The sequence below is a fragment of the Cervus canadensis genome, chromosome 15, assembly GCF_019320065.1.
Source record: "Cervus canadensis isolate Bull #8, Minnesota chromosome 15, ASM1932006v1, whole genome shotgun sequence".
Classification (NCBI taxonomy): Eukaryota; Metazoa; Chordata; class Mammalia; order Artiodactyla; family Cervidae; genus Cervus; species Cervus canadensis.
Window position 1 is genome coordinate 19,183,390 of NC_057400.1, and position 23,130 is coordinate 19,206,519.

At 38.7% G+C, this 23,130-nt stretch overlaps 1 long non-coding RNA gene across 4 annotated transcripts in view; it reads right to left on the reverse strand.

Annotated features, from left to right (window-relative positions):
* The window catches only part of LOC122453579, a 136,010-nt gene that overhangs the window by 45,379 nt on the left and 67,501 nt on the right, over positions 1-23,130 (reverse strand). Inside the window, exon 4 of one of the 4 annotated variants that reach the window (XR_006273112.1) lies at positions 17,307-17,438. The exons of the other annotated variants lie outside the window; for them this stretch is intronic. This is a non-coding gene — a long non-coding RNA (uncharacterized LOC122453579). The remainder of the gene's footprint in view (positions 1-17,306; positions 17,439-23,130) is intronic. 4 annotated transcript variants of the gene reach the window in all.

Sequence of the window (23,130 nt, forward strand, 5' to 3'; positions counted from 1 at the left end):
AAAACTCAAATGCATGCTACCAAATGGAAGAGGCCAATCTGAAAAGGCTCCATGGTATGTGATTCCAACTATAAGACATTCTGTAAAAGATAAACTAATGAAACAGTAAAAAGATCGGCGGTGCCAAGAGCTGGGAGGATGAGGGGTGAACAGGAAAAGCACAGAGGATCTTTAGGGCAACAAAACTATTCTGCATGATACTATAACGGTGGATGCTGTGCTGCGCTTAGTCACTCAGTCATGTCTGACTCTTTGCAACTCCATGGACTGTAGCCCACCAGGCTCCTCTGTCCATGGGCATTCTCCAGGCAAGAACACTGGAGTGGATTGCCATGCCCTCCTCCAGGGGCTCTTCCTAAGTCAGGAATCGAACACAGGTCTCCTGCATTGCAGGCAGATTCTTTACCAGGGGAGCTATTAGGGAAGCCCATAATGGTGGATACATGTCATTATATATTTGTCCAAACCTATAAAATATACAGCACCAAGAGTGAACTCAAATGTAAACTATAGACTTTGAGTGATAATGATGTGTAGGTTCATAAATTATAACAAATGTTCCACTTGGATGTACAATGTTGATGGTGGCAGACGCTGTGTATGTTTTGGAGTAGGAGGTATTATATGAGAATTCCCTTTCTATTCAACTTTTTGTGAACCTACAAGTGCTCTAAAAATATAAATTACATTTTAAAACACAAAATAATTATTGACACTTGCTACAACATGTATGCACCTTGAAAACATTATGCTACGTTAAAAAATAACAATCACAAAAGACCACATATTGTATGATTTCACTTATTTGAAATATTCTGAAATGGTAGATCTATATATAGAAGCATAAAATAGATTAGTGTTTGCCATGGCCTGGAGGTTAAGGACTAATGGGCAGTTAGTGCTACTGGCTATAGATTTTTTTGGAGGGAAAGTGATGAAAATGTTCTAAAATTAGATAATGTTGATGGTTGCACAATTCTGTGAATATACTAAAAAGAATGAATTATACAGTTTAAATGGGTCAATTTTATAGGATGTGAATTATATCTCAATAAACCTGTTGTATTTATTAAAAGACTAACTTTAAAAATATTTTATACAAGGATTCAATTCAGTTCAGTTGCTCAGTCATGCCAGATTCTTTGCAGCCCCATGGACTGCAGCACACCAGGCCTCCCTGTCCATCACCAACTCCTGGAGTTTACTCAAACTCATGTCCATTGAGTTGGTGATGCCATCCAACCATCTCATCCTCTGTACAAAGATAGTTGTATCATATTAAGTGTGTAGCCTTAACCGTAAGTCAATGCACAAACATGACACTTAAATAACTTCGAATCCACTGGCTCCATCATTTGCTTTCTTTGTGCCTGCAGACAATCACTTAAGCTTATTAAAGTTTAAGTGTTTTCCTATCAGTAACACTGAGATAACTCTCATAGCATAGTTGAGCAATTTAATACAATATCACAGAAAAAGCATCTGGCAGGAGTTTCCTCACTGCTGGAGAACGAAATTACAAATATGCAAGAGAGGAAGGCAAAAACGAATCCTGTGTTACTATATTGGAGTCAGAGATATCAGTATGAATTCATGTTTATTTTAATATATTTACAGATAGATATGAGATTATGTCCATGGTGCTGTTGAAGTTGATCACTGATGCCATGGACATGAACTCGGGCAAACTTTGGGAGATGGTGAGGGACAGAGAGGCCCAGCATGCTGCAGTCCATGAGATTCAAAAAGAGGTGGACACAACTGGGCAACTGAACAACAACAATGAAAGTAACTACAATTATGTATATACATGGTTTAACATACATACAGATATTTCCTAGCTCTGTTACCAGAGAGGGCCTCAAAGCAGTGATACTCCAGTTAGCAATCAGCAGACCTAAAGTCTGGATTTGAGTTTCTAAATACCATTTTCCAATAAAAGGAGATATTTTTCAAGATTCCCTGAAGAAACAGAAGATACTAGAACAGGAACAGGGAAAATACAGATAAATCGAACCATCTAAAAGTTCTTTAAAAAAGAAAACAAACAATAAAGGATGACTACACAACAAAAGGACAGGAAAGCCAACCTGAAAGAGCTCTAAACAGTCAGAGCTGGAACAACATAATAAAGATAATATTGGATTATGACCCCCCGAAAATAAATATCCATAAGCCCAAAATTATTTATACAAATGACTGAATCCATAAATAAAATGAGAAGATACGTTCCCTTGAAAAGAATTCCAAAGGATAAACAGAGAAGAAATGAGGGGAAATAATATCACCATTAGACACAGCAACACCTGCTGCAGGCAAGACCCATGGATGAATGCTCAAATTGACTTTGGGTGAAACTTTATGGAGTAAGAGGATGTTTCCTTAGCCCCAAAGTATTACCGCCCCAAATATTTATCAATTACTAGGGTGATTTAACATTTGTTTACAAATTTTAGTAACTTTTCAGTGAAGGAACCTGCCAGACACCACCGTAACCAAAATGATTAAGGTTTATACCCCAGTTGGAAGTTATGTAAATATCATGTACCCCCGATAACATGACATGATGTGAAAAAAAGGGCATATCAGTTCCATAGTATTCTTCCCACCCTTAATCCCAGTCTAATCATGTGAAAACATGAAATTAAACCAAATTGAGGGACATCCTACAAATACCTGACTAGTATTCTTTTAAAGTGTCAAGATAACAAAAAATAAAAGAAAACTAAGAATCTGTCATCAGTTGGAAAAGACTTGACAACGTGATGACTATGTGCAGTGTGTGTAATATCTGAATTGGACTCTGAACAGAAAAAGGATATTAGTGGAACACTCGTGAAATCTGAATTAAAGTCTACAGTTTAAACAACAGTGTACAATGTTCATTCTTATTCATTTTAGTAAATGTGCCATGAATACGTAAGATATTAATATTAGGAGACATTGGATGAATACTTATTCGGGAGTTCTGGATGTTATCTGTACGACTGCTCTGTAAATCTATAATCACTTCAAAATAAAAAAGTTAAGAAACACAAGGACCTGGCTTGCTATACATGCTCAATGAATCATCCTCAATATTACATCACCTTGCTAGTTATTACCACAGCCTTCTAGGGTGACACCTCTTGAACTGATTAAATAATCTACTTTCCATTTTCTGTAAACTCCTTCCCCAGGCTCAAATATCATTTTAGTTTTAATGCAAAGACTCAAGGAATCACAATAGCCAATATGATGCTTCCTGTCACATACCTCCTATGCCATGCTCTGCCATACTCATTAGATCAGGAATGGGTACTTGATCCAAACTAAGTCAATAAGCCAATGAGCCTTTCTTAAGGGAATTTAAGATTTTAGGTACTTCTGTCTGAATTCCTGAATGGAGAAGACCTACTTCAGAGTTCTTAGAAGCTGTTTTCTAACATCTGGCCTGGGATTTAGGATTAATGGGATAAATGGATTAAATCAATCCATTTATTATGGATAGAATGCTTTCCCCCCAAACCCACATGTTGAAATCCTAACCCAATATGTGATGATATTTGGTGGTGGAGACTTTAGGAGGTAATTAGATCATAAGGAACCTTACGGCTATATGGGTATAGCCCTCATGACAAGTGTCCTTATTTTTAAAAAAAGAGAGAGAGAGAGAGAGCTTTCTCATTCTCTTTCTGTCAAATGAGGACACAATAAGTCAGCAATATAAAGCCAGAAGAGGGTCCTCATCAACTCAACCATGCCAGCACCCTTATCTTGCAATTCTAGCCCCCAGAACAGTAGGATATAAACTTCTGTTGTTTATAAGTCACCCAGCCTATGGTATATTTGTTGTAGCAGTCCAAGCAAACCAAGACACCACTATAGAGCAAGAGGACAAAAGGAAACAGAGGCTCTGAGAGGCAGAACTGATAAATGAAGAAAAAATTACCTAGGTTACTACGATGCTCTAATCTTTAGTCCCTACTGGTTCCCAAAGCCTAGCTGCTCCACTACCCCTAGATTCCATGAAATGCCCACTCATTTTTACTTCTCCTTGGGCTTAAACTGGCTGGATTTGGTTTCTGTTAATATAACTTTAATGCACTAATTAATACAACTACTTTGTAAGACATGACATGCATTTACATGTATGGTTTCTGTTGAATAGTCAAAGTCAGTAATTTTTTTAGTCACAGTTTATATAAACTATCTGGTTAAACTACCCCTGCTTTTTCACATATATACACATAAACCACATCTTTTCAATTCCAGTCATTTGATCATTTTCTTGCTCTCTGAAATATTTTTACTGTCTCATCATGTCCAAATTCCATCCACACTACCAAGTTTGGTTTAAATGCTGTCTCTTTCATACAACCTTCCTTGCCACCCACCTAAAAAAAATAGTATCATCCCATGCCATGTTTTCTCATCTGTATCTTTTATTCCTTTTATCCCTTCCTATCTTTGCATAGTCATTTACTTACACTTACTGTTTCCCTCTTACACATGAAGCTACTTGAGATCAACTTATCTGTTCTTGTGCAGGTAGCACTTAAAGAAACATTTAGGGAAACACTGCATTGGATAACAATATAAATACATGAATAAATTCCAATTGCTTAAGAAGGACAGAAATGAAAGAAAGCAATGACAGTCATTTGTATTCTTTTACTATACTTAGTATGAAAATTATTTTTAAGAAATAAAGCTGGGACTTCCCTGGTGGTGGTCCAGTGGCTTCCACTTCAAGGGGCACAAGTTCAAACCCTGGCCTGGGAACTAAGATCCTGCATGCCATGAAGTGCAACCAAAAATTAAAAAAAAAAAGAAGAAGAAGAAGAAATAAAGCTATCTCACACATCTAAAAGAAAATAGTAGAGAATATCTTCATCAAATTGGGTCAGGCAAAGATGTCTTAAAGAGGAAACAACAAAAAAAATTACCAAAAGAAAAGTAGATACAATAACTATATTAAAATTAAGAATTTCTGCTCACCAAAAAAGATTAAAAGAGAGAAGAGATAAGCCACAGAGTCAGAGAAAATATTTGTAAGATATATAAAAGACTCATACCTAGACACACACACACACACAAAATCCCCTACAAATTAATTTTTTTAAGAAGCAATAACATCCTGGGACTTCCCTGGCAGTCAGTGGTTAGGACTCCATGCTTCCACTGCAGAGGGCAAGGGTTTGATCTCTTGTCAGGGAACTAAGATCCTGAATGTCCTGCAGTGCAGCCAAAGAGGGGGGAAAAGAGACAAACATCCTAATAGAAAAACTAAGATAAATACTTAACCAAATGCTATACAAAAAGGGACATCAAGGTGGCCCAAAAACTCATGAAAATGTGTACATCATTAGTTACCACATTACACATTAAAACCATAGTGAGGTACCACTATATGCCCACCAGAATGGCTAAACCATGGCAAAAAAACATGTTGACAAAGTTCTTAAGGTAACAAACAAGAATGCTACTAGGAGTATAAACTGATAACGACTTCAGAAAAGTCTGGCTGTATCAGCTAAAGCTGGATATGGGCACACTCTGACCTAGCAGCAATTCACAGTTATTAAAGCATGCATGTGTTCATCAAAAGTCACACCTAGGAATTTCCATAACCTCACTACTCATAATAGCTAAAACCTGTTCTTCAACAGAAAATGTGATATTCATACAAAGGCATATTAGAAAGCAATCAAAAAACTATTACTACATGCAAAAATGTAGATGAATTACTTAAACACGATGTTGAGGGTTTTCTTGCACACTTGTTAAAAGCAAGCACAAAAAGTTTCTGGTTGTAGGACTCAACTTATGTAAAGTTTATTCTCAGGCCAAATTAATTGATGGTACTAGAAAATAGGTTGTGGTTATCTTTTTCAGGGTATACTGACTGGGAGACGGGAGCTTCCAGAGGACAGGTACATTCTATTATGTTTTAATTCAGAGACTGACTGTACAGGTGTGCTCACTTTGCACAAATCCATAAAGTTGTAAGTTTACAATTTGTGTGTACTTTCTATATGACTGTTACACTTCAATAAAAGATTTTTAAAAGAAAAGTTTTCACATATTGCTCGTAGCCACAGGATCAATGCCTTAGGCATCGTGCTAAAGGGTCTGAATGCATAAATTACATATTCTTTTAGTAGCACAAAAACCTATTAAAATCAATATTTTTATATTACACCTTTGAGAATTAAGAGGTAAAATTACACAGTGATTTATTCAGAGGTACATATAAGGACAATAATAAATGTTTATTGATTCTGAAGTTATGGAGGCTTGAGAATTTAAATCAGAGCTTTGGTATGCAAAAGCAATCAATTTGTTCAGATGACCTTGGTATTTATGATTGGCTGGGAATTTGATTAAGCAGGGGTACATGTCATCACCCTGCAATGTGGAAGTGTTCCTCTTACGTTTTTTTTATTCTTCGGTGTTTGTAACCTGGGGTGTTCTGGAAATACCATTAATGTTAGAAGCTATGTTGGAAAAGTAGGTGATGTTTAAAATCCAGCTAAGTGGGTTATGGCTGAATCAAAAGAATGAACTCAAAGTAATTCCTAGGACTTAAGGCGAGAACAAACCTTTTGTGTTAGGTCTTTGGGGTTTCGACATTTTTACTCAGTAATTAGGTTTAAATTTGGATAGACAGTGGTCACAACCTTGAAAGATAAAAGAAGCCACAAGGTGGGAGGGGTTAGAGGAGGAATGGCTACTAGGTAAGGAAAGAGGCTTGATGCTTTTGAGCCGTGGTGCTGGAAAAGATTCTCGAGGGTTCCTTGGACAGCAAGGAGATCAAACTAGTCAATACTAAAGGAAATCAATCCTGTATATTCATTAGAAGGACTGATGCTGAAGCTGAAGCTCCAGTATTTTGGCCACCTGATGCGAAGAGCTGACTCATTAGAAAAGACCCTGATGCTGGAAAAGATTGAAGGCAGGAGGAGAAGGGGATGACAGAGGATGAGATGGTTGGATGGCATTACTGACTCAATGGACATGACTTCGAGCAAGCTCTGGGAGAGAGTGAAGAACAGGGAAGCCTGGCGTGGGGCAGTCCATGGGGTTGCAAAGAGTCAGACACAACTGAGCGACTGAACAACAAGGAAAGAAGATTCCTTACACTTGCAATCTCAATCCATTCAGGCTGCTATAACAAAAGAACCTCAGACTGGGTGGCTTATAAACAACAGACATTTATTTCTCGTAGTTCTGGAGCCTGAGAAGTCCAAGATTAAGGCACCAGCACATCCAGTGTCTGGTGAGAACCTGCTTCCTGGTTAACAGATGGCCCTTGTGCTCACATGAAGAACAGGTGAGGGAGTTCTCTAGGGCTCCTTCATAAGGGCACTTATCCCATTCACAAGGGCTCCACTTTTATGATCTAATCACCTCCGAAAATCTCCACCTCCAAACACCCTGACGTTAGGGATTAGTTGGCTTACAACTCAACATTTAAATTCAACAAATCAATTTGGGAGACACACATTTAGTCTACAGCATTTGCCACACTTCAAGTGCCAAGTAAATTGGCACTTACTTGCCAAAAGCATTTTGCCAGAGACTGAACAAGGACAATGAGGGCATTTGCCATCGGCCTCTGCAGAAACTGAATCTTGTGCTGCTGCAGCTGCTGGCCTTCAATATCCCCTGAGGGACTGCAGGGTGGAGAGTGAGGCACTCTGTGCTCCAGGGAAATGGTGGAACAAGTCTTTAGATAGTTAAATATTTTCAGGAACTGATTTCATGATCCCAACCCTTACATCTCTTCATATCTAGAAAAGCACTATATCACTTCATGGTGACATCAGCTCCTAGTGACTAGCAGAAAGCCTTGTGTAAAGTAAGCGCTTCATTGCACTGAACACCCCCTTCACCAAAATCTTATATATTGACCTCCCCCGACTACCTCTTGAGCCTTTGACTGTGTGGATCACAACGAACTGTGGAAAATTCTTAAAGAGATGGGAATACCAGACCACCTTGCCTGCCTCCTGAGAAACCTGTATGCATGTCAAGAAGCAACAGTTAGAACTGGACATATAACAACAGACTGGTCCCAAATCGGGAAAGGAGTACGTCAAGACCGTGTGTTGTCACCCTGCTTATTTAACTTCTATGCAGAGTACATCATGTGAAATGCATGAAGCACAAGCTGGAATCAAGATTTCTGGGAGAAATTTCAATAACCTCAGATACGCAGATGACACCACCTTTATGGCAGAAAGTGAAGAGGAACTAAAGAGCCTCTTGATGAAAGTGAAAGAGGAGAGTGAAAAAGTTGGCTTACAACTCAACATTTAAAAAACTAAGATCATGGCATCCGGTCCCATCACTTCATGGCAAATAGATGGGGAAACAATGAAAACAGTGACAGACTTTATATTCTTGGGCTCCAAAATCACTGCAGATGGTGACTGCAGCCATGAAATTAAAAGACACCTGCTCCTTGGAAGAAAAACTATGACAAAGATAGACAGAATACTAAAAAGCAGAGACACTATTTCGCCAACAAAGGTTGATACAGTCAAAGCTATGGTTTTTCCCGTGGTCATGTATGGATGTAAGAGTTGAAACATAAAGAAGGCTGAGTGGCAAAGAATTGATACTTTTGAACTGTGGTGTTGGAGAAGACTCTTAAAGAGTCCCTTGGACTGCAAGAGATCAAACCAGTCAATACTAAAGGAAATCAACCCTGAATATTCACTGGAAGGACTGATGCTGAAGCTCCAATACTGTGGCCACCAGATGCAAGAGCCTATTCATTGGGAAAGACTGTGATGCTCAGAAACATTGAAGGCAGGAAGAGAAGTGGACGACAGAGGATGAGATGGTAGGATGGTATCACCAACTCAATCGACATGTGTTTGAGCAAGCTGCAGGAGATGGTGAAGGACAGGGAAGCCTGGAGTGTTGCAGCCCATGGGGTCGCAAAGAGGACACGACTGAGTGACCGAACCACCACCACCACCGCCTGTTTGGAGCAGTCTCTCAGAGCTATCTGAGGCACTGGCCTGAAGTCCTCAATTTGCCCCACATAGAACTCAACTCACAACTCTCACATTCTGTATCTTTTTAGTCAGTACTTCTTTTGAAATTTAAAGATGTAAGTGATGGTTCTGGCCAATTACTCCTAAAACCCCACACATCTAAAAAGCCCACCATCCAATGCCTTCAAAATGGGTAATAATGTTACAAATGACCTTACTACCTCACACTCTCCTCCCTAAAAAGTCCAGGCCTCTCCTTATGTCTGACAGCTTACAACATCCTACATATTCCCAATTCACACATGCACATACACACACACATAAGCACGGAATGCATATGAAGACTACAAATAGAGTTTTATCTGATTTACTGCAGACTAGACTTTTACATCTGCAAATCCAGGATAAGACAAGCAAACAAAGTAAAACAAAATAGGGACTTCCCTGATGGTCCAGTGATTAAGACTCCTAGCATTCAATGCAAGAGGCTCCAGGTTTGATCCCTGGTCATGGAACTAATATCCCACACGCCTCTCAGTGTGGTCAAATAAATAAATAAAACCAAATAAATAAACCAAAAAATAACAAACAGGTAGAGACAGAGAACAGAGTCGTGCTTACCAGAAGGGAAGGAGAGGGAGGAGGGCAAAATGGGTAAAAAGAGGATCAACTGTATGACGACAGATGGACATAGACTTTTGGCGGTGAGAACTCTGTAAAGTGTACAGAAGTCAAAACATAATGTCACACACATGAAACATATTATAAACCCATGTTACCTCATTTTAAAACTTCTGAGTCAGTAAAGAGAGCAAACAAAAATCCTTTTAGTTGAACATAAGGCAGAGAGAGAACAGGCTTAAGGTTTAAGGAATGGCTTGCTGATAAAAATCTGATTCATTTCAAGTGTCCAGAGTTAACTTTAAGAAAAGAAGCATGTATCAAAAGAATTGTTGGCACGGATACTGGTACGAGGAACTAAATGTAATCAACTAGACCAGAAGCCATGTTTGTTTTTGAGGGAGTTGTCCTCCAAAAGATTATCTATTCCATACTAAAAATGAATGACTATTTGACACATAACATGACTCTTGCCCTTGACTTTCCACAGATAGCATATCATTTGCAGTTAAGGGCTTCCCTGGTGGCTCAGACAGTCCTGCAAAGCAGGAGACCAGGGTTCAATCCCTGGGTCAGGAAGATCCCCTGCAGAAGGGAATGGCAACCCACCCCAGTTTTCTTGCCTGGAGAATCCCATGAACAGAGGAGCCTGGTGGGCTACAGTCCACAGGATTGCAAAGAGTGGGACATGACTGAGCAACTAACACTTTGACTTCACTTAACAGGAAAACAGAGCCACTATAAGTATTACAAGGAATAAGAGATTTACTATGGGAATATGAGTTTACCCACCTGTGTACTGAGCTAAGTTAGTGAAAGTCTCAGAAGTAGTTGACAGATTGGAGCAGTAGTCACTGGTGACTTTATCTTGACACACTGCCCCAAGCGGATAAGCTGGAGCCTGCAGGAAAACACAAGAAACCTGTGCATCTCACTGCCAGAGAGGAGCTGGAAAGCCGAGCACAGGAGGAGCTTGTGGAGAGCTCTGTGAAGCCTCTGTGGGCCCCGGTCAAGCTTACAAAGGCTTGAGGTCAGTGCCGCCAGCAATCAAGATTAGCTGGAGCAGGAGGAGGGAACAGGAGGCCCACCAGGCATCTCTACATGTTGTGTCTGACTGTCATAACCTTCCAAGAGAAGCATCTTCTGCTTCTGTCTGCCTTCTCATCTCATCTAAGTTCCTCTAACTGGCCAACTCTATCCCACACCATCTAAAGAGGGGGATTCTGAGAAATGTTAGTTCCCAACCTTAGAAAGGAGTCCAGGTGCTAAGCCAATAATAAATAATCCAGCCCAGGAAGCAGACTGAGGGGCTGCTCAGCTCCAAGGAGAGTATTTTCAGCTAGGGCCAACAATGATAACTGAAAAAGCGGGAACTCCCAGAAGGCAAAGCTAACGTCAGAGGATACAATGATCTGAAAATCTACTTACAGGAACCAAGACAAGGGTGTAAACTTGGAACAGTCCCCACTCCACAGGAGCACACTGTTCAATAGGATTCCAGTATTCTAGTGGACCAGTAACTGCTCTGTTCCTCTCATTTCTCCCCTTTCCAAATAGAAGGGCTCATTCACTCTTGTCTCAATTCTTCTATCCAATCAGTATTCAATTTGTCTCATTAATTTCTTTCCAAAAGTCTGTCAGGTGTCTGCAAACTATAGCCAGTAGGCTGAATCTGGCCATTGCTCATCTTTGAAAGCAAAGTTTTACTGGAAAGCATTTACATCTAGCCCATTTGTATACATGTTGCCAATGCCTTCTTTTGCATCACAAGAGCAGACTTTAATAGTTGTGACAGAAACCCTGTGAGACCACAGATACTAAATGTTTAGTAATCTAGCCTTTACAGAAAGTTTGCCAATTCATGAATAAGCTCTATATACTGCAGCCAGTGGTCACCTCTTTTGAGTCTATTTTAATCTTTTCATTCCAGTGATGGGTTCATAGTGTATATGTATATGATCCTTCTCACTTCTCTTTATCCTTGCACAGTATCTCGTTGAGTGGATGTAACAGCATTCAACCGGTCCCCTAATGATGGGCATTTGGGTTTTTTCCCAGTCTTCTGTTGCAATGAATAGCTGTGTGCAAATATCTTCCTATTTTCCCTTGGTGGTTTATTCAAAATAGGTTCCTGAAAGTAAGAATTCGGCGCCAACTAAGTGATACTGCCAACTCACCCTCCACTAGAAGTTTTACCATTCTGCATTCCTACCAGTATAAGATTGCCTCATCAAGCCATTAGGGGGTGCTATCAAGCTTTTGGGTTTTGGCCAATTCGGTCAATGGGAAATGGGGTCTCCGTGTACTTTTCTTTTTTTAGCTCTGGTTGGTTTTTTTTTTTTTTTTTTCCTATTTATTTTTATTAGTTGGAGGCTAATTACTTTACAATATTGTAGTGGTTTTTGCCATACATTGACATGAATCAGCCATGGAGTTACATGTATTCCCCATCCTCATCCCCCCTCCCACCTCCCTCTCCACCCGATCCCTCTGGGTCTTCCCAGTGCACCAGGCCGGAGCACTTGTCTCATGCATCCAACCTGGGCTGCTGATCTGTTTCACCCTTGATAATATACATGTTTCGATGCTGTTCTCTCGAAACATCCCACCCTCGCCTTCTCCTTAAATTGTGTTTCTGCTATTATCAGCAATGTTGAACACCTTGCAAATGATTAAGGCCATCTGTATTTCTTTTTCTATTAATCTGTCTATTTAACTTTTTGCTTATTTTTCTACAGGATCTATAACTTGTTTTTCTCCTCTGTTATGTATAAGCTTTTTACATATTTGAATTATGGCCACAGTATTGGAGCTTCAGCATCAGTCCTTCCAGTGAATATTCAGGACTGATTTCCTTTAGTATTGACTGGTTGGATCTCCTTGCAGTCCAAGGGACACTCAAGAATCTTCTCCAACACTACAGTTCAAAAGCATCAATTCTTTGGGGCTCAGCTTTCTTTTTAGTCCAACTCTTACATCCATACATGACTACAGGAAACATCATAGCTTTGACTAGACGGACCTTTGTTGGCAAAGCAATGTCTCTGCTTTTTAATATACTATCTAAGTTGGTCATAGCCTTTCTTCCAAGGAGCAAGGGTCTTTTAATTTCATGGCTGCAGCCATCATCTGCAGTGATTTTGGAGCCCCAAAAATAAAGTTTTCATTGTTTCCCCATTTATTCTCCATGAAGTGATGGGACCGGATACCATGATCTTAGTTTTCTGAATGTCGAGTTTTAAGCCAACGTTTCACTCTCCTCTTTCACTTTCATCAAGAGGCTCCTTAGTTCTTCTTTGCTTTCTGCCTTAAGGGTGGTATCATCTGCATATCTGAGGTTATTGATATTTCTCCCGGCAATCTTGATTCCCACTTATGCTTCATCCAGCCCAGCATTTTGCATGATGTACTCTGCATATAAGTTAAAAAAGCAGGGTGACAATATACAGCCTTGACGTACTCCTTTTCTGATTTGGAACCAGTCTGCTGTTCTACATCCAATTCTTGAGGATGTCAAATCATCAGTGTTTTCTCTTACTACTTTTGTATCTTGAGTTATAGTTAGGAAAATTTGTCCTATACCCAGACCATAGAGTTTTCACCCATGGTTTATTCTAGTATTTGTGTGGTTTAATTTAACCATATGACACTTAGAATTTGTCCTGATGTGCAAGATGGGGAATGAGACCAATTTTCTTTTCTCTACTACCATCCACTTACGCTAATAGCAGTTCTTTAAATAAATTCACCTTTTCCTTACTGTTATGAGATGATTTTATACTACATTTTCCTTTGTCTTTGGGTTTGTTTTTTCCTTCTACTCATGCTATAATGCTACTATTTTAATTATAGAGTTTTCTAGTGTGATGTAATATGTAGGACTAGCATCCTCTTATTACCTTCTTTTTTTTTAAAGATTCTCATATCTATTCTTACTTTTCTTCCAAATCAACTTTTCTGACATCAGGAAAGAAAAACACGGTGGCATTTATATTGATATTATATTAATATAATAATTAATTTAGAAATAAATGAAATCTTTATGATATCCAGAAATACATATCTTTCCCATTTGTTCAAGTATATTTTTAAATCTTTCAGCAGTTTCATAATTTTCCTTGTGGAAATTTTAGACATTGCTTGTTGAGCTTATGTCTAGGTGTATCTGTGATTATGTTTAATTTTGAGTCTGCTATTTTATTCAAATTTTTTTGTTTAGATGTTTACATATTATATATATGAAATGCATTCCATTTTTGTATGTCAATTCTTTTTTTAAGGTTTTCAGTTCAGTTCAGTTCAACCACTCAGTCATGTCCAGCTCTTTGCAACTCCATGGACTGCAACAAGGCAGGCTTCCCTGTCCATCGCCAACTCCCGGAGTTTACTCAAACTCAAGTCCATCGAGTCAGTGAGGCCATCCAACCATCTCATCCTCTGTTGTCCCCTTCTCCTCCTGCCTTCAATCTTTCCCAGCATCAGGGTCTTTTCAATGAGTCAGTTCTTCACATCAGGTGGCCAAACTATTGGTTTCAGCTTCAGCATCAGTCCTTCCAACGAATATTCAGGACTGATGTCCTTTAGGATTGACAGGTTGGATCTCCTTGTAGTCCAAAGGACTCTCAAGAGTTTTCTCCAACACCACAGTTCAAAAGCATCAATTCTTCAGAGCTCAGCTTTCTTTATAGTCCAACTCTCACATCCATATATGACTACTGGAAAAACCATAGCTTTGACTAGATGGACCTTTGATGGCAAAGTAATATCTCTGCTTTTTATACGCTGTCTAGGTTGGTCATAGCTTTTTTATCTATTGTTGCACTAGGTCTTCACTGCTATATGTGGGCCTTCTCTAGCTGTGTGAGCAGGGACAACTTTCCAGTTGGGGTGTGCATGGGCTGCTCATTGTGGTGGCTTCCTTTATTGCTGAACACAGGCTCTGTGGTGCCCAGGCTTCAGCAGTTGTGGTGCAGGGGCTTAGGTGACCTGCAGCATGTGGGATCTTCCCAAACCAGGGATGGGACCCTTGTCTCCTGATTGGCAGGGAGATTCTCAACCACTGGACCACTACGTGAGTCCTGTATGTCAATCTTAATTCTGCTGCTATACTAATTACACCATTGCTTGTAACAGTTTTTACACAGATTCTTTTCGGGTTTTAGTCATATCATCACACCATCTCAAAACTTACTGCTTCACATCAACTTTTAATTGCTGATTACTAAATTAACCAGATTACCCCAGGGTGAAGAGGTCTGCTTTTACACTTCAAAAAACCTGAAAGATTCTCCTGAAACTAACACACTGTAAAGCAACTATACTTCAATAAAAAATTAAAAAAATATTTTTTAAGTCTACAAACAAATGCTGGAGAGGGTGTGGAGAAAAGGGAAACTTTTTATACTCTTGATGGGAATGTAAGCTGGTGCAGCCACTATGGAAGTTCTTTAGAAAACTAAAACTAGAACTACCATATGACCCAGAAACCCTACTTTTGGGCATATACTAGAGAAAACTCTAATCCAAAAAGATTCATGCACCCAAATGTTCATAGCAGCACTATTTATAGTAGCCAAGATAAATGAATGGATAAAGAAGATGTGGTACTTATATACAATGAAATATTACTCAGTCATAAAAAAGAAGGAAGTAATGCCATTTGAAGCAACATGGATGGACCTAGAGATTATCACAGTAAGTGAAGTTAGTTAGGCAGAGAAAAACAGATATCATATTGCTTATATGTGGAATCTTAAAAAATGGTGCAAATGAACCTATTTACAAAACAGTCACCGATGTAGAAAAGAAACTTAAAAGTACCAGAGGGGAAGAGGAGAAGGAATAAATTGAGAGTGTGGAATTGACATATACACACTACTATATATAGAATAGGAAACTAATAAGGACCAACTGTATAGCACAGGGAATTCTACCCAATACTATGTAATGACCTAATGGGCAAACAATCTTAAAAACAGTGGATATTGTTAGAAAAACGCCGCGGGAGAAAAAAAGCCGCCTCTAAGGACCGGTGGTAAAGGCCTTTATTGAGCGGTCGCTCTCCGGCAGAACTCCCGGGGGCGGGTGAGTGAGGAGACAAAGGGAGTCTGCGAGGTATGAGGGGCGGGGAGGGGTTTTATAGCCAGGGCCGGGTCTAAGCCAGGTCTTTTCATATAAGGAAGAAAGCGCGGGCTACAGCGGCGGTCAGTGTCCGAGGGCTCCGGGTCGGTACCCGACTGGACCAGGCTGCAGGGGGTGGGTCCCCGGAAGTTTAGCCAGCCTCCGGAATTTGCCTTGCGGCACTTTTCCCGGGCATGCCCCGACCTTTCAGATATATGTATATGTATAACTGATTCACTTTGCTGCACAACAGAAACTAACATAACATGGTAAATCAACTCTATTCCAATAAAAACTTTAAAAATAAATATAAATAAATAATATTTTCTGAAAAGAAACATGGGCTCATCGCTCAAAATTAACATGTTTCAGGGGAAAAAAATATGATCTTAAAAAATTTCCTAGTCACAAAACTTTGATATATAAACATTTTCTTTCATAAATGAATAAATAAGCTCATATAAAGTAACTCTGCTATGAAATGAAAAGGAAAATTGACCAAAACATGATTTAAAAGTATAATTTAACAAATCTTAAGAATCTCTATTGAAAAGTTGGCTTTATTTCTTTTACTTTTGTTCTAAGTAAAAAAGTCAAATACTAACTAAGTGACAATTTATCCAAAAATGTTAGCGTGAAACCTTCAGAGATACTTTTAAAAGCTCTTAATTATATTTTGAAAACAATATGTGACCTCAAGTTAAGAGTGTTATCTATTACACAACTGGTTATTTACAAAGAATGGGAACAGCCCCAGGCAGAACTGTCAAATGGTTAGTCTGAATTTTTCTTACAATTGGCAATCTTTTCTTAAGGCTCCTGTTCCTCTGTAAGCCTTCATTTATCACACTGACCCATTATGCTCAGTGTGAAACTCGCTCAGTCTATCTGGCTGTTTATAACTCCACGTACTATAGTGAAGTGAAGTGAAGTCGCTCAGTCATGTCCGACTCTTTGCAACCCCATGGACTGTAGCCTACCAGGATCCTTAGTCCATGGGATTTTCCAGGCAAGAATACTGGAGTGGGTTGCCGTTTCCTTCTCCATGTACTATACAGTCATGGAATTCTCCAGGCCAGAATACTGGAGTGGGTAGCCTTTCCCTTCTCCAGGGGATCTTCCCAACCCAGGGATCCAACCCACTTCTCCTGCATTGCAGGCAGATTCTTTACCAGCTGAGCCACAACGGAAGCCCTAGCTTCCTAAATGAACCAACAAAGAAAACACTAGTGTGAATGAAGTAGTGATGATTAAACAAACTCAGAAGGACTTTAAGACCTTTATCAAAAATGATATTCCCTCATTAGCTAGTAATCTTTTAACCAGCTATAAGGGGTCATAGAGTTTCAGGTCTAGAATATAATTTAGCTTCACTCAACTCTTCCCCCACTGTTTTCTCCATTCAAGTTTGAATATTCTAACAACAACAACAAAAAATGCCTGACAGAAGCTTTATGACTATATTTACATTTATCATAGATAAACAATATCTAGATATATAACATAAATCATAAACATAACATAGTATAATATATGCAAATAATTATATATTGTTGACCGAAAACAAATGCATACCTTGAAGACTGAGAATTATATTTTATTCAGGGCCTTATTGAGAACTACAATCCAGAACAGCAGCCTGTTAGATAACTCTGAGGGACCATTCCAAAGAGGTAATGGAGAAGCCAGGATATAGAGGAGTTTTTGCTGAAAAAACAAACAAATGTAGTCTAAATTCAAATACTACTGCTAGTCACAAAAACAGACATCTTAAATCAACAAATTAATGATGGTAGTGCTTTTCCGTGTAGGGAAGATCCAAGAGTCTGGGTTTATAACCATTCCTTTGATGTGCATCTTAACTATCTAAGGGCAATACCCTGTTTTTCTCCTTCCTGAATTTCCCTCAGGGTGGACCACTAGAGGTGCCTCTAGGGATAAAAGTTTTATGATTAAAACATCCTTTGTTTACTGAAACAGCAGGAAACATTCTTTGTCCACAACATAAATGTTATGTTGCTGTTGAGTCACCAAGTCACTTAGGACTCTCTGCAATCCCCTGGCCTGCAGCATCCAAGGCTCCCCTGTCCTTCTCTATTGCCCAGAGTTTGCTCAAACTCACAGCCATTGAGTAAATGATGCTATCCGACCATCTCACCCTCTGCTGCCCACTTTCTCCTTCAGTCCTCAATCTTTCCCTTCATCAGGGTCTACTCCAATAAGTTGGCCCTTCACATAATGTGACCAAAGTATTGGAGCTTCAGCATCAGTTCTTTCAATGAATATTCAGGGTTGATTTCCTTTAGGATTGACTGGCTTGATCTCCTTGTTGTCCATGGGACTCTCAAGAATCTTCTCCATCACCCCAACTCGAAAGCATTAATTTTTCAGTGCTCAGCCTTCTTTATGATCCAACTCTCACATCTGTGCATGACTACTGGAAAAACCATAGCTTTGACTAGACGGACCTTTGTTGGCAAAGTAATGTGTCTGCTTTTTAATATGCTGTCGAGGTTTGTCATAGCTTTTCTTCCAAGGAGAAAGCATCTTTTGATTTCACAGCTGCAGTCACCATCCGCAGTGATTTTAGAGCCCAAGAAAAGAAAATGTCACTGTTTCTACTTTTTCCCCACCCATTGCTATGAAGTGATGGGACCGGATGCATGATCTTAGTTTTCTGAATGTTGAGTTTTAAGCCAGCTTTTTCACTCTCCTCTTTCACGTTTATCAAGAGGCTCTTTAGTTCCTCTTCACTTTCTGCCATTTTAGAGTGCTATCATCTGCATTTCTGAGATTGTTGATATTTCTCCTAGCAATCTTGATTCCAGCTTGTGATTTATCTAGCCTGGCATTTCGCATGAGGTACTCTGCATAGAAGTTAAATAAGTAGGGTGACAATATACAACCTTGATGTACTCCTTTCCTAATTTTTAACCAGTCTGCTGTTTCAAGTCCAGTTCTAACTGTTGCTTCTTGACCTGCATATAGGTTTCGCAGGAGACAGGTGGTCTGGTACTCACATATGTTTAAGAATTTTTCACAGTTTATTGTGGTCCATATAGTCAAAGGTTTTCACATAGTCAATGAAGCAGATGTTTTTTCTGGAACTTCTTTGCTTTCTCCATGATCCAACAGATGCTGGCAATTTGATCTCTGGTTCCTCTGTCTTTTCTAAATCCAGCTTGACCATCTGGAACTTCTCAATTCACATACTGTTGAAGCCTAGCTTAAAGGAGTTGAGCCTTATCTTGCTAGCATGTGAAATGAGCACAATTGTTTGGTAGTTTGAACATTCTTTGGCATTGCCTTTCTTTAGAAATGGAATGAAAACAGACCTTTTCCAGTCCTGTGGTCGGTCACTGCTGAGTTTTAAAAATTTGCTGACATATTGAGTGCAGCACTTTAACAGCATCATCTTTTAGGATTCGAAATAGCTCAGCTGGAATTTCATCACCTCCACTTGCTTTGTTCATAGTAATGCTTCCTAAGGCCCACGTAACTTCACATTCCAGGATGTTTGGCTCTAGGTGACAGACCACACCATTGTGGTTATCCAAGTCATCAAGATTTTTTTTCTACAGTTCTTCTGTATATTCTTGCCACCTCTTCTTAGTATCGTTTGCCTCTGTTAGGTCCTTAATATTTCTGTCCTTTATCATGCTGATCCTTGCATGAAATGTTCCCTTGATATCTCTTATTTTCTTGAAGGATTTCTAGTCTTTCCCATTCTATTGTTTTTATCTATTTCTTTACATTGTTCACTTAAGAAGGTTTTCTTATCTCTCCTTGCTATTCTCTAGAACTCTGCATTCAATTGAGTATATCTTTCCCTTTCTCCCTTTTCTTTCACTTCTCTTCATGAATGTTATGATTATAATTAAACAGCACATATAAATAGATGTTATACATTATATAAAGTGTATTAAATTACATAAATTTAATGATTCAATCTTAAAATATAAAATATATATTACATAAATTATATGTAATTTATAAACTTTCACACCAACATCCAATTGATAACAGAAGACTTATGATCATACTTATATTTATTATATAAACCATACATTATTCATAATTATAATTTACATTGTAATTATCTTTCATTAACATTATATTTATATAGTATATGCATTATATAATGTAAATCATAATAAAAGTATATATTATTTAATATATAAATAATGATATATGAATTTCATAAAATTAAAATATATATCATATATAAATAATACATAAATCATAATCACATATCATATAAATTGTTGTTTAGATAACAAGTTGTGTCCAACTCTTTTTGCAACCCTGTGGACTGTAGTCTGCCAGGTTCCTCTATCCATGAGATTTCCCAGGCAAGACTATTGGAGTGGGTTGCCATTTCCTTTCCCAGGGGAATCTTATTCAGCCAGGGTTTGAACCTGAGTCTCCTGCTTGGCAGGCGAATTCTTTGCCACTGAGACACCTGGGAAGCCCATCATATAAATATACTATATTAAATTATATAAAGTTAGTGGTTCTTAATCTTAAAATCTAAAATATATTAAAATTATATATAATATATACATAAATAAAATTCATACATTTTATATTTCTATAATTGACTATAATTTATATTTAATTTATTATATAAGATTCAGTTTTATTTATGATAGATCTGTTTTGTGTCTTTTGCTTGTTTTTTAAATTGAGAATTTTTAAATGTGAGCCTTTCGATTCTACTGGGATTAAATTAGAATATGCGCAAAAATCAGTACAAAACCATTTCTATAACAGTTGACACCTAGCAGATGTTAAGTACCCATCTACTGAATGAATACATTAATGATACGTTTATGTCAGTAACAGTACAGTTGCCTATGAAGGATGCTACATTTTATTAAATAGCCAGAGATACACTGAGAGGATTTTATGACCAAACTTAAACTCCACAAAAAGCTTTGCACATTCTTTCTTTCTCATGTGCAGAGCTAGTTACAAGTAAAGACTTTCTTGGCATTTCCTTGGAGTCCAGTGGTTAAGACTCCATGCAGTAGATACAGGTTTAATCCCTGGTCTGGGAACCAAGATCCCACATGCCGAATGGAGTGGCCAAAAAAAAATTTTTTTTTCTGCAACTTTCGGCAGAGTCACTTTCAAAATTCAGAGCCAAGAAACAAACTTAAGAGAGTCTCAGGTATATGGTCAGCAAATGTCTTGATGAATTGGAATTTCCAGAACCCCAAAAATAAGAGTAGAAATGCAAAATAATACTCATAGGGAAAAAAAAACAAACAGATTTCTCTTTGCCATATACTTCAGTAATTTTTAGATTTCAGTTAGACTCCAAGTTTGGACTGAGGTTAAAAATCAGTTTTAATGACTCAATCTTAAATCTCTGAATTGTAGTGGGGAGGGGCCCATCACATGTTGGAAGCACTTTCAGTCACAAAGCAATCTTTCTTAGGCTTCCCTCTTTGACCATTCATTAATTTCTAGTTAATATATTCAGTTTAGCGTTGGCACTGTGTAATATTTAAATATACATTGGTTAATAAGCTCTCAGTTCTTTGAGCTCAGAGATTCTTAATGTACACTCTTCATACCATCCACAAAACCTAATGAAGGACAGACAACAATGTGTTGTTCAATATATGTGTACAGCTGATTGATTTAGTGAGATTTGTAAAACAATAAATACACTAAAATTATGACTGATGACCCAGGAGTTAGCCTGGAACCAAAGATTCAAAGGACTTTTAAAGTTTCTTGAGGCCTGGAACACTATCTTTCTTCCTTTTATTTTAGGAATCCAGCAGAGCAACAAGGAAATGCACAGTCAATGAGCATTGAGTGAATGAATTAGTAAGTCATTAGACCAAACTGAACATCAGGAGAGACCTTCCGCAACGGTACACAAAGAGGAGGCAGGCTTGCTCCAGAGCTTTTGCCCTACCCTGAATAAGCACCCATCACTGGTTCTGTTCTCCTCCTCCTCAGATGCTTCTAATTTTTGCAAGTGAACTCCACAAATCTGTTACCTGAAACATTTTACAAAGTGATCAATATCCAGACACCTTAAATTATCACTGTCCTCAACAATCCAAATAGAATTAAGTGGTAGACTTAACAAATTGCACTAAAAAAAAAAAAAAAAAACAAAACTGGTGGTCATAGTGTCAAGTGTACACACACAGGTATGAAAGTCAGTTTAAGATTCTGTCTCCAAACCTTACAACAGTCTAGTGAGGGAGGCACTATTGTCCCCACTTTAGGGATGAGAATACTGAAGGATTTCCCTGGCATTCCAGTGGTTAAGACTCTGCCCTTCCACTGCAGGGGGCAAGGGTTCAGTCCCTGGTCAGGAAACTAAGACCCGCATGCCGCATGGCACAGCCAAAAAGCAATTAACAATAATAATTATTATTATTATTATATTTTTAAAAAGATGAGAGAACTGACAATTGCTGTGGCATTTCTCAAAATATGCTCCTGGACTGTGTTAGTATCACATGGGCCAATTTGTGGCCACACTCTGGACATATTAAATCTGAGGCTCTGGGGAGGGGTCCAGCACACTTGAGTTTTAACAAGTGTGCTAAAGTTTGAGAATCACTGTGTTAGAGAATATAAATGACTTGATTTGCTCATGTCACACACAGATTGGAAAGGCAGAGCTGTGAACTGATTGGCATCAGCATCCAATGCAAGTCTGCCCACTGCAGTCCACTTCCTCATGCTGGGGAGTCAAATCAATTGCAGTTCAGTTCAGTTCCATCACTCAGTCATGTCCGACTCTGCAACTAAATGGACTGCAGCATGCCAGGCTTCCCTTTCCATCACTAACTCCCGGAGCTTGCTCAAACTCATGTTCATCAAGGCGGAGATGTTATTCAACCATCTCATCCTTTGTCATCCCTTCTTCTCCTGCCCTCAATCTTTCCCAGCATCAGGGTCTTTTTAAATGAGTCAGCTCTTCGCATCAGGTGGCCAAAGTATTGGAGCTTCAGCATCAGTCCTTCCAATGAATATTCAGGAATGATTTCCTCTGGATTGACTGGTTAAATCTCCTTGCAGTCCAAGGGACTCTCAAGAGTCTTCTCCAACACAACAGCTCAAAAGCATTAATTTTTTGGTGCTCAGCTTTCTTTATGGTCCAACTCTCATATCCATACACGACCACTGGAAAAACCACAGCTTTGACTAGACAGACCTTTGTTGGCAAAGTAATGTCTCTGCTTTTTAATATGCTGTCTGGGTTGGTCATAGCTTTTCTTCCCAAGAGCAAGCGTCTTTTAATTTCATGGCTGCAGTCACTGCCTGCAGTGATATTGGAGCCCAAGAAAATAGTGTCTGTCACTGTTTCCACTGTTTCCCCATCTATTTGCCATGAAGTGATCAGACCAGATTGCCATGATTTTAG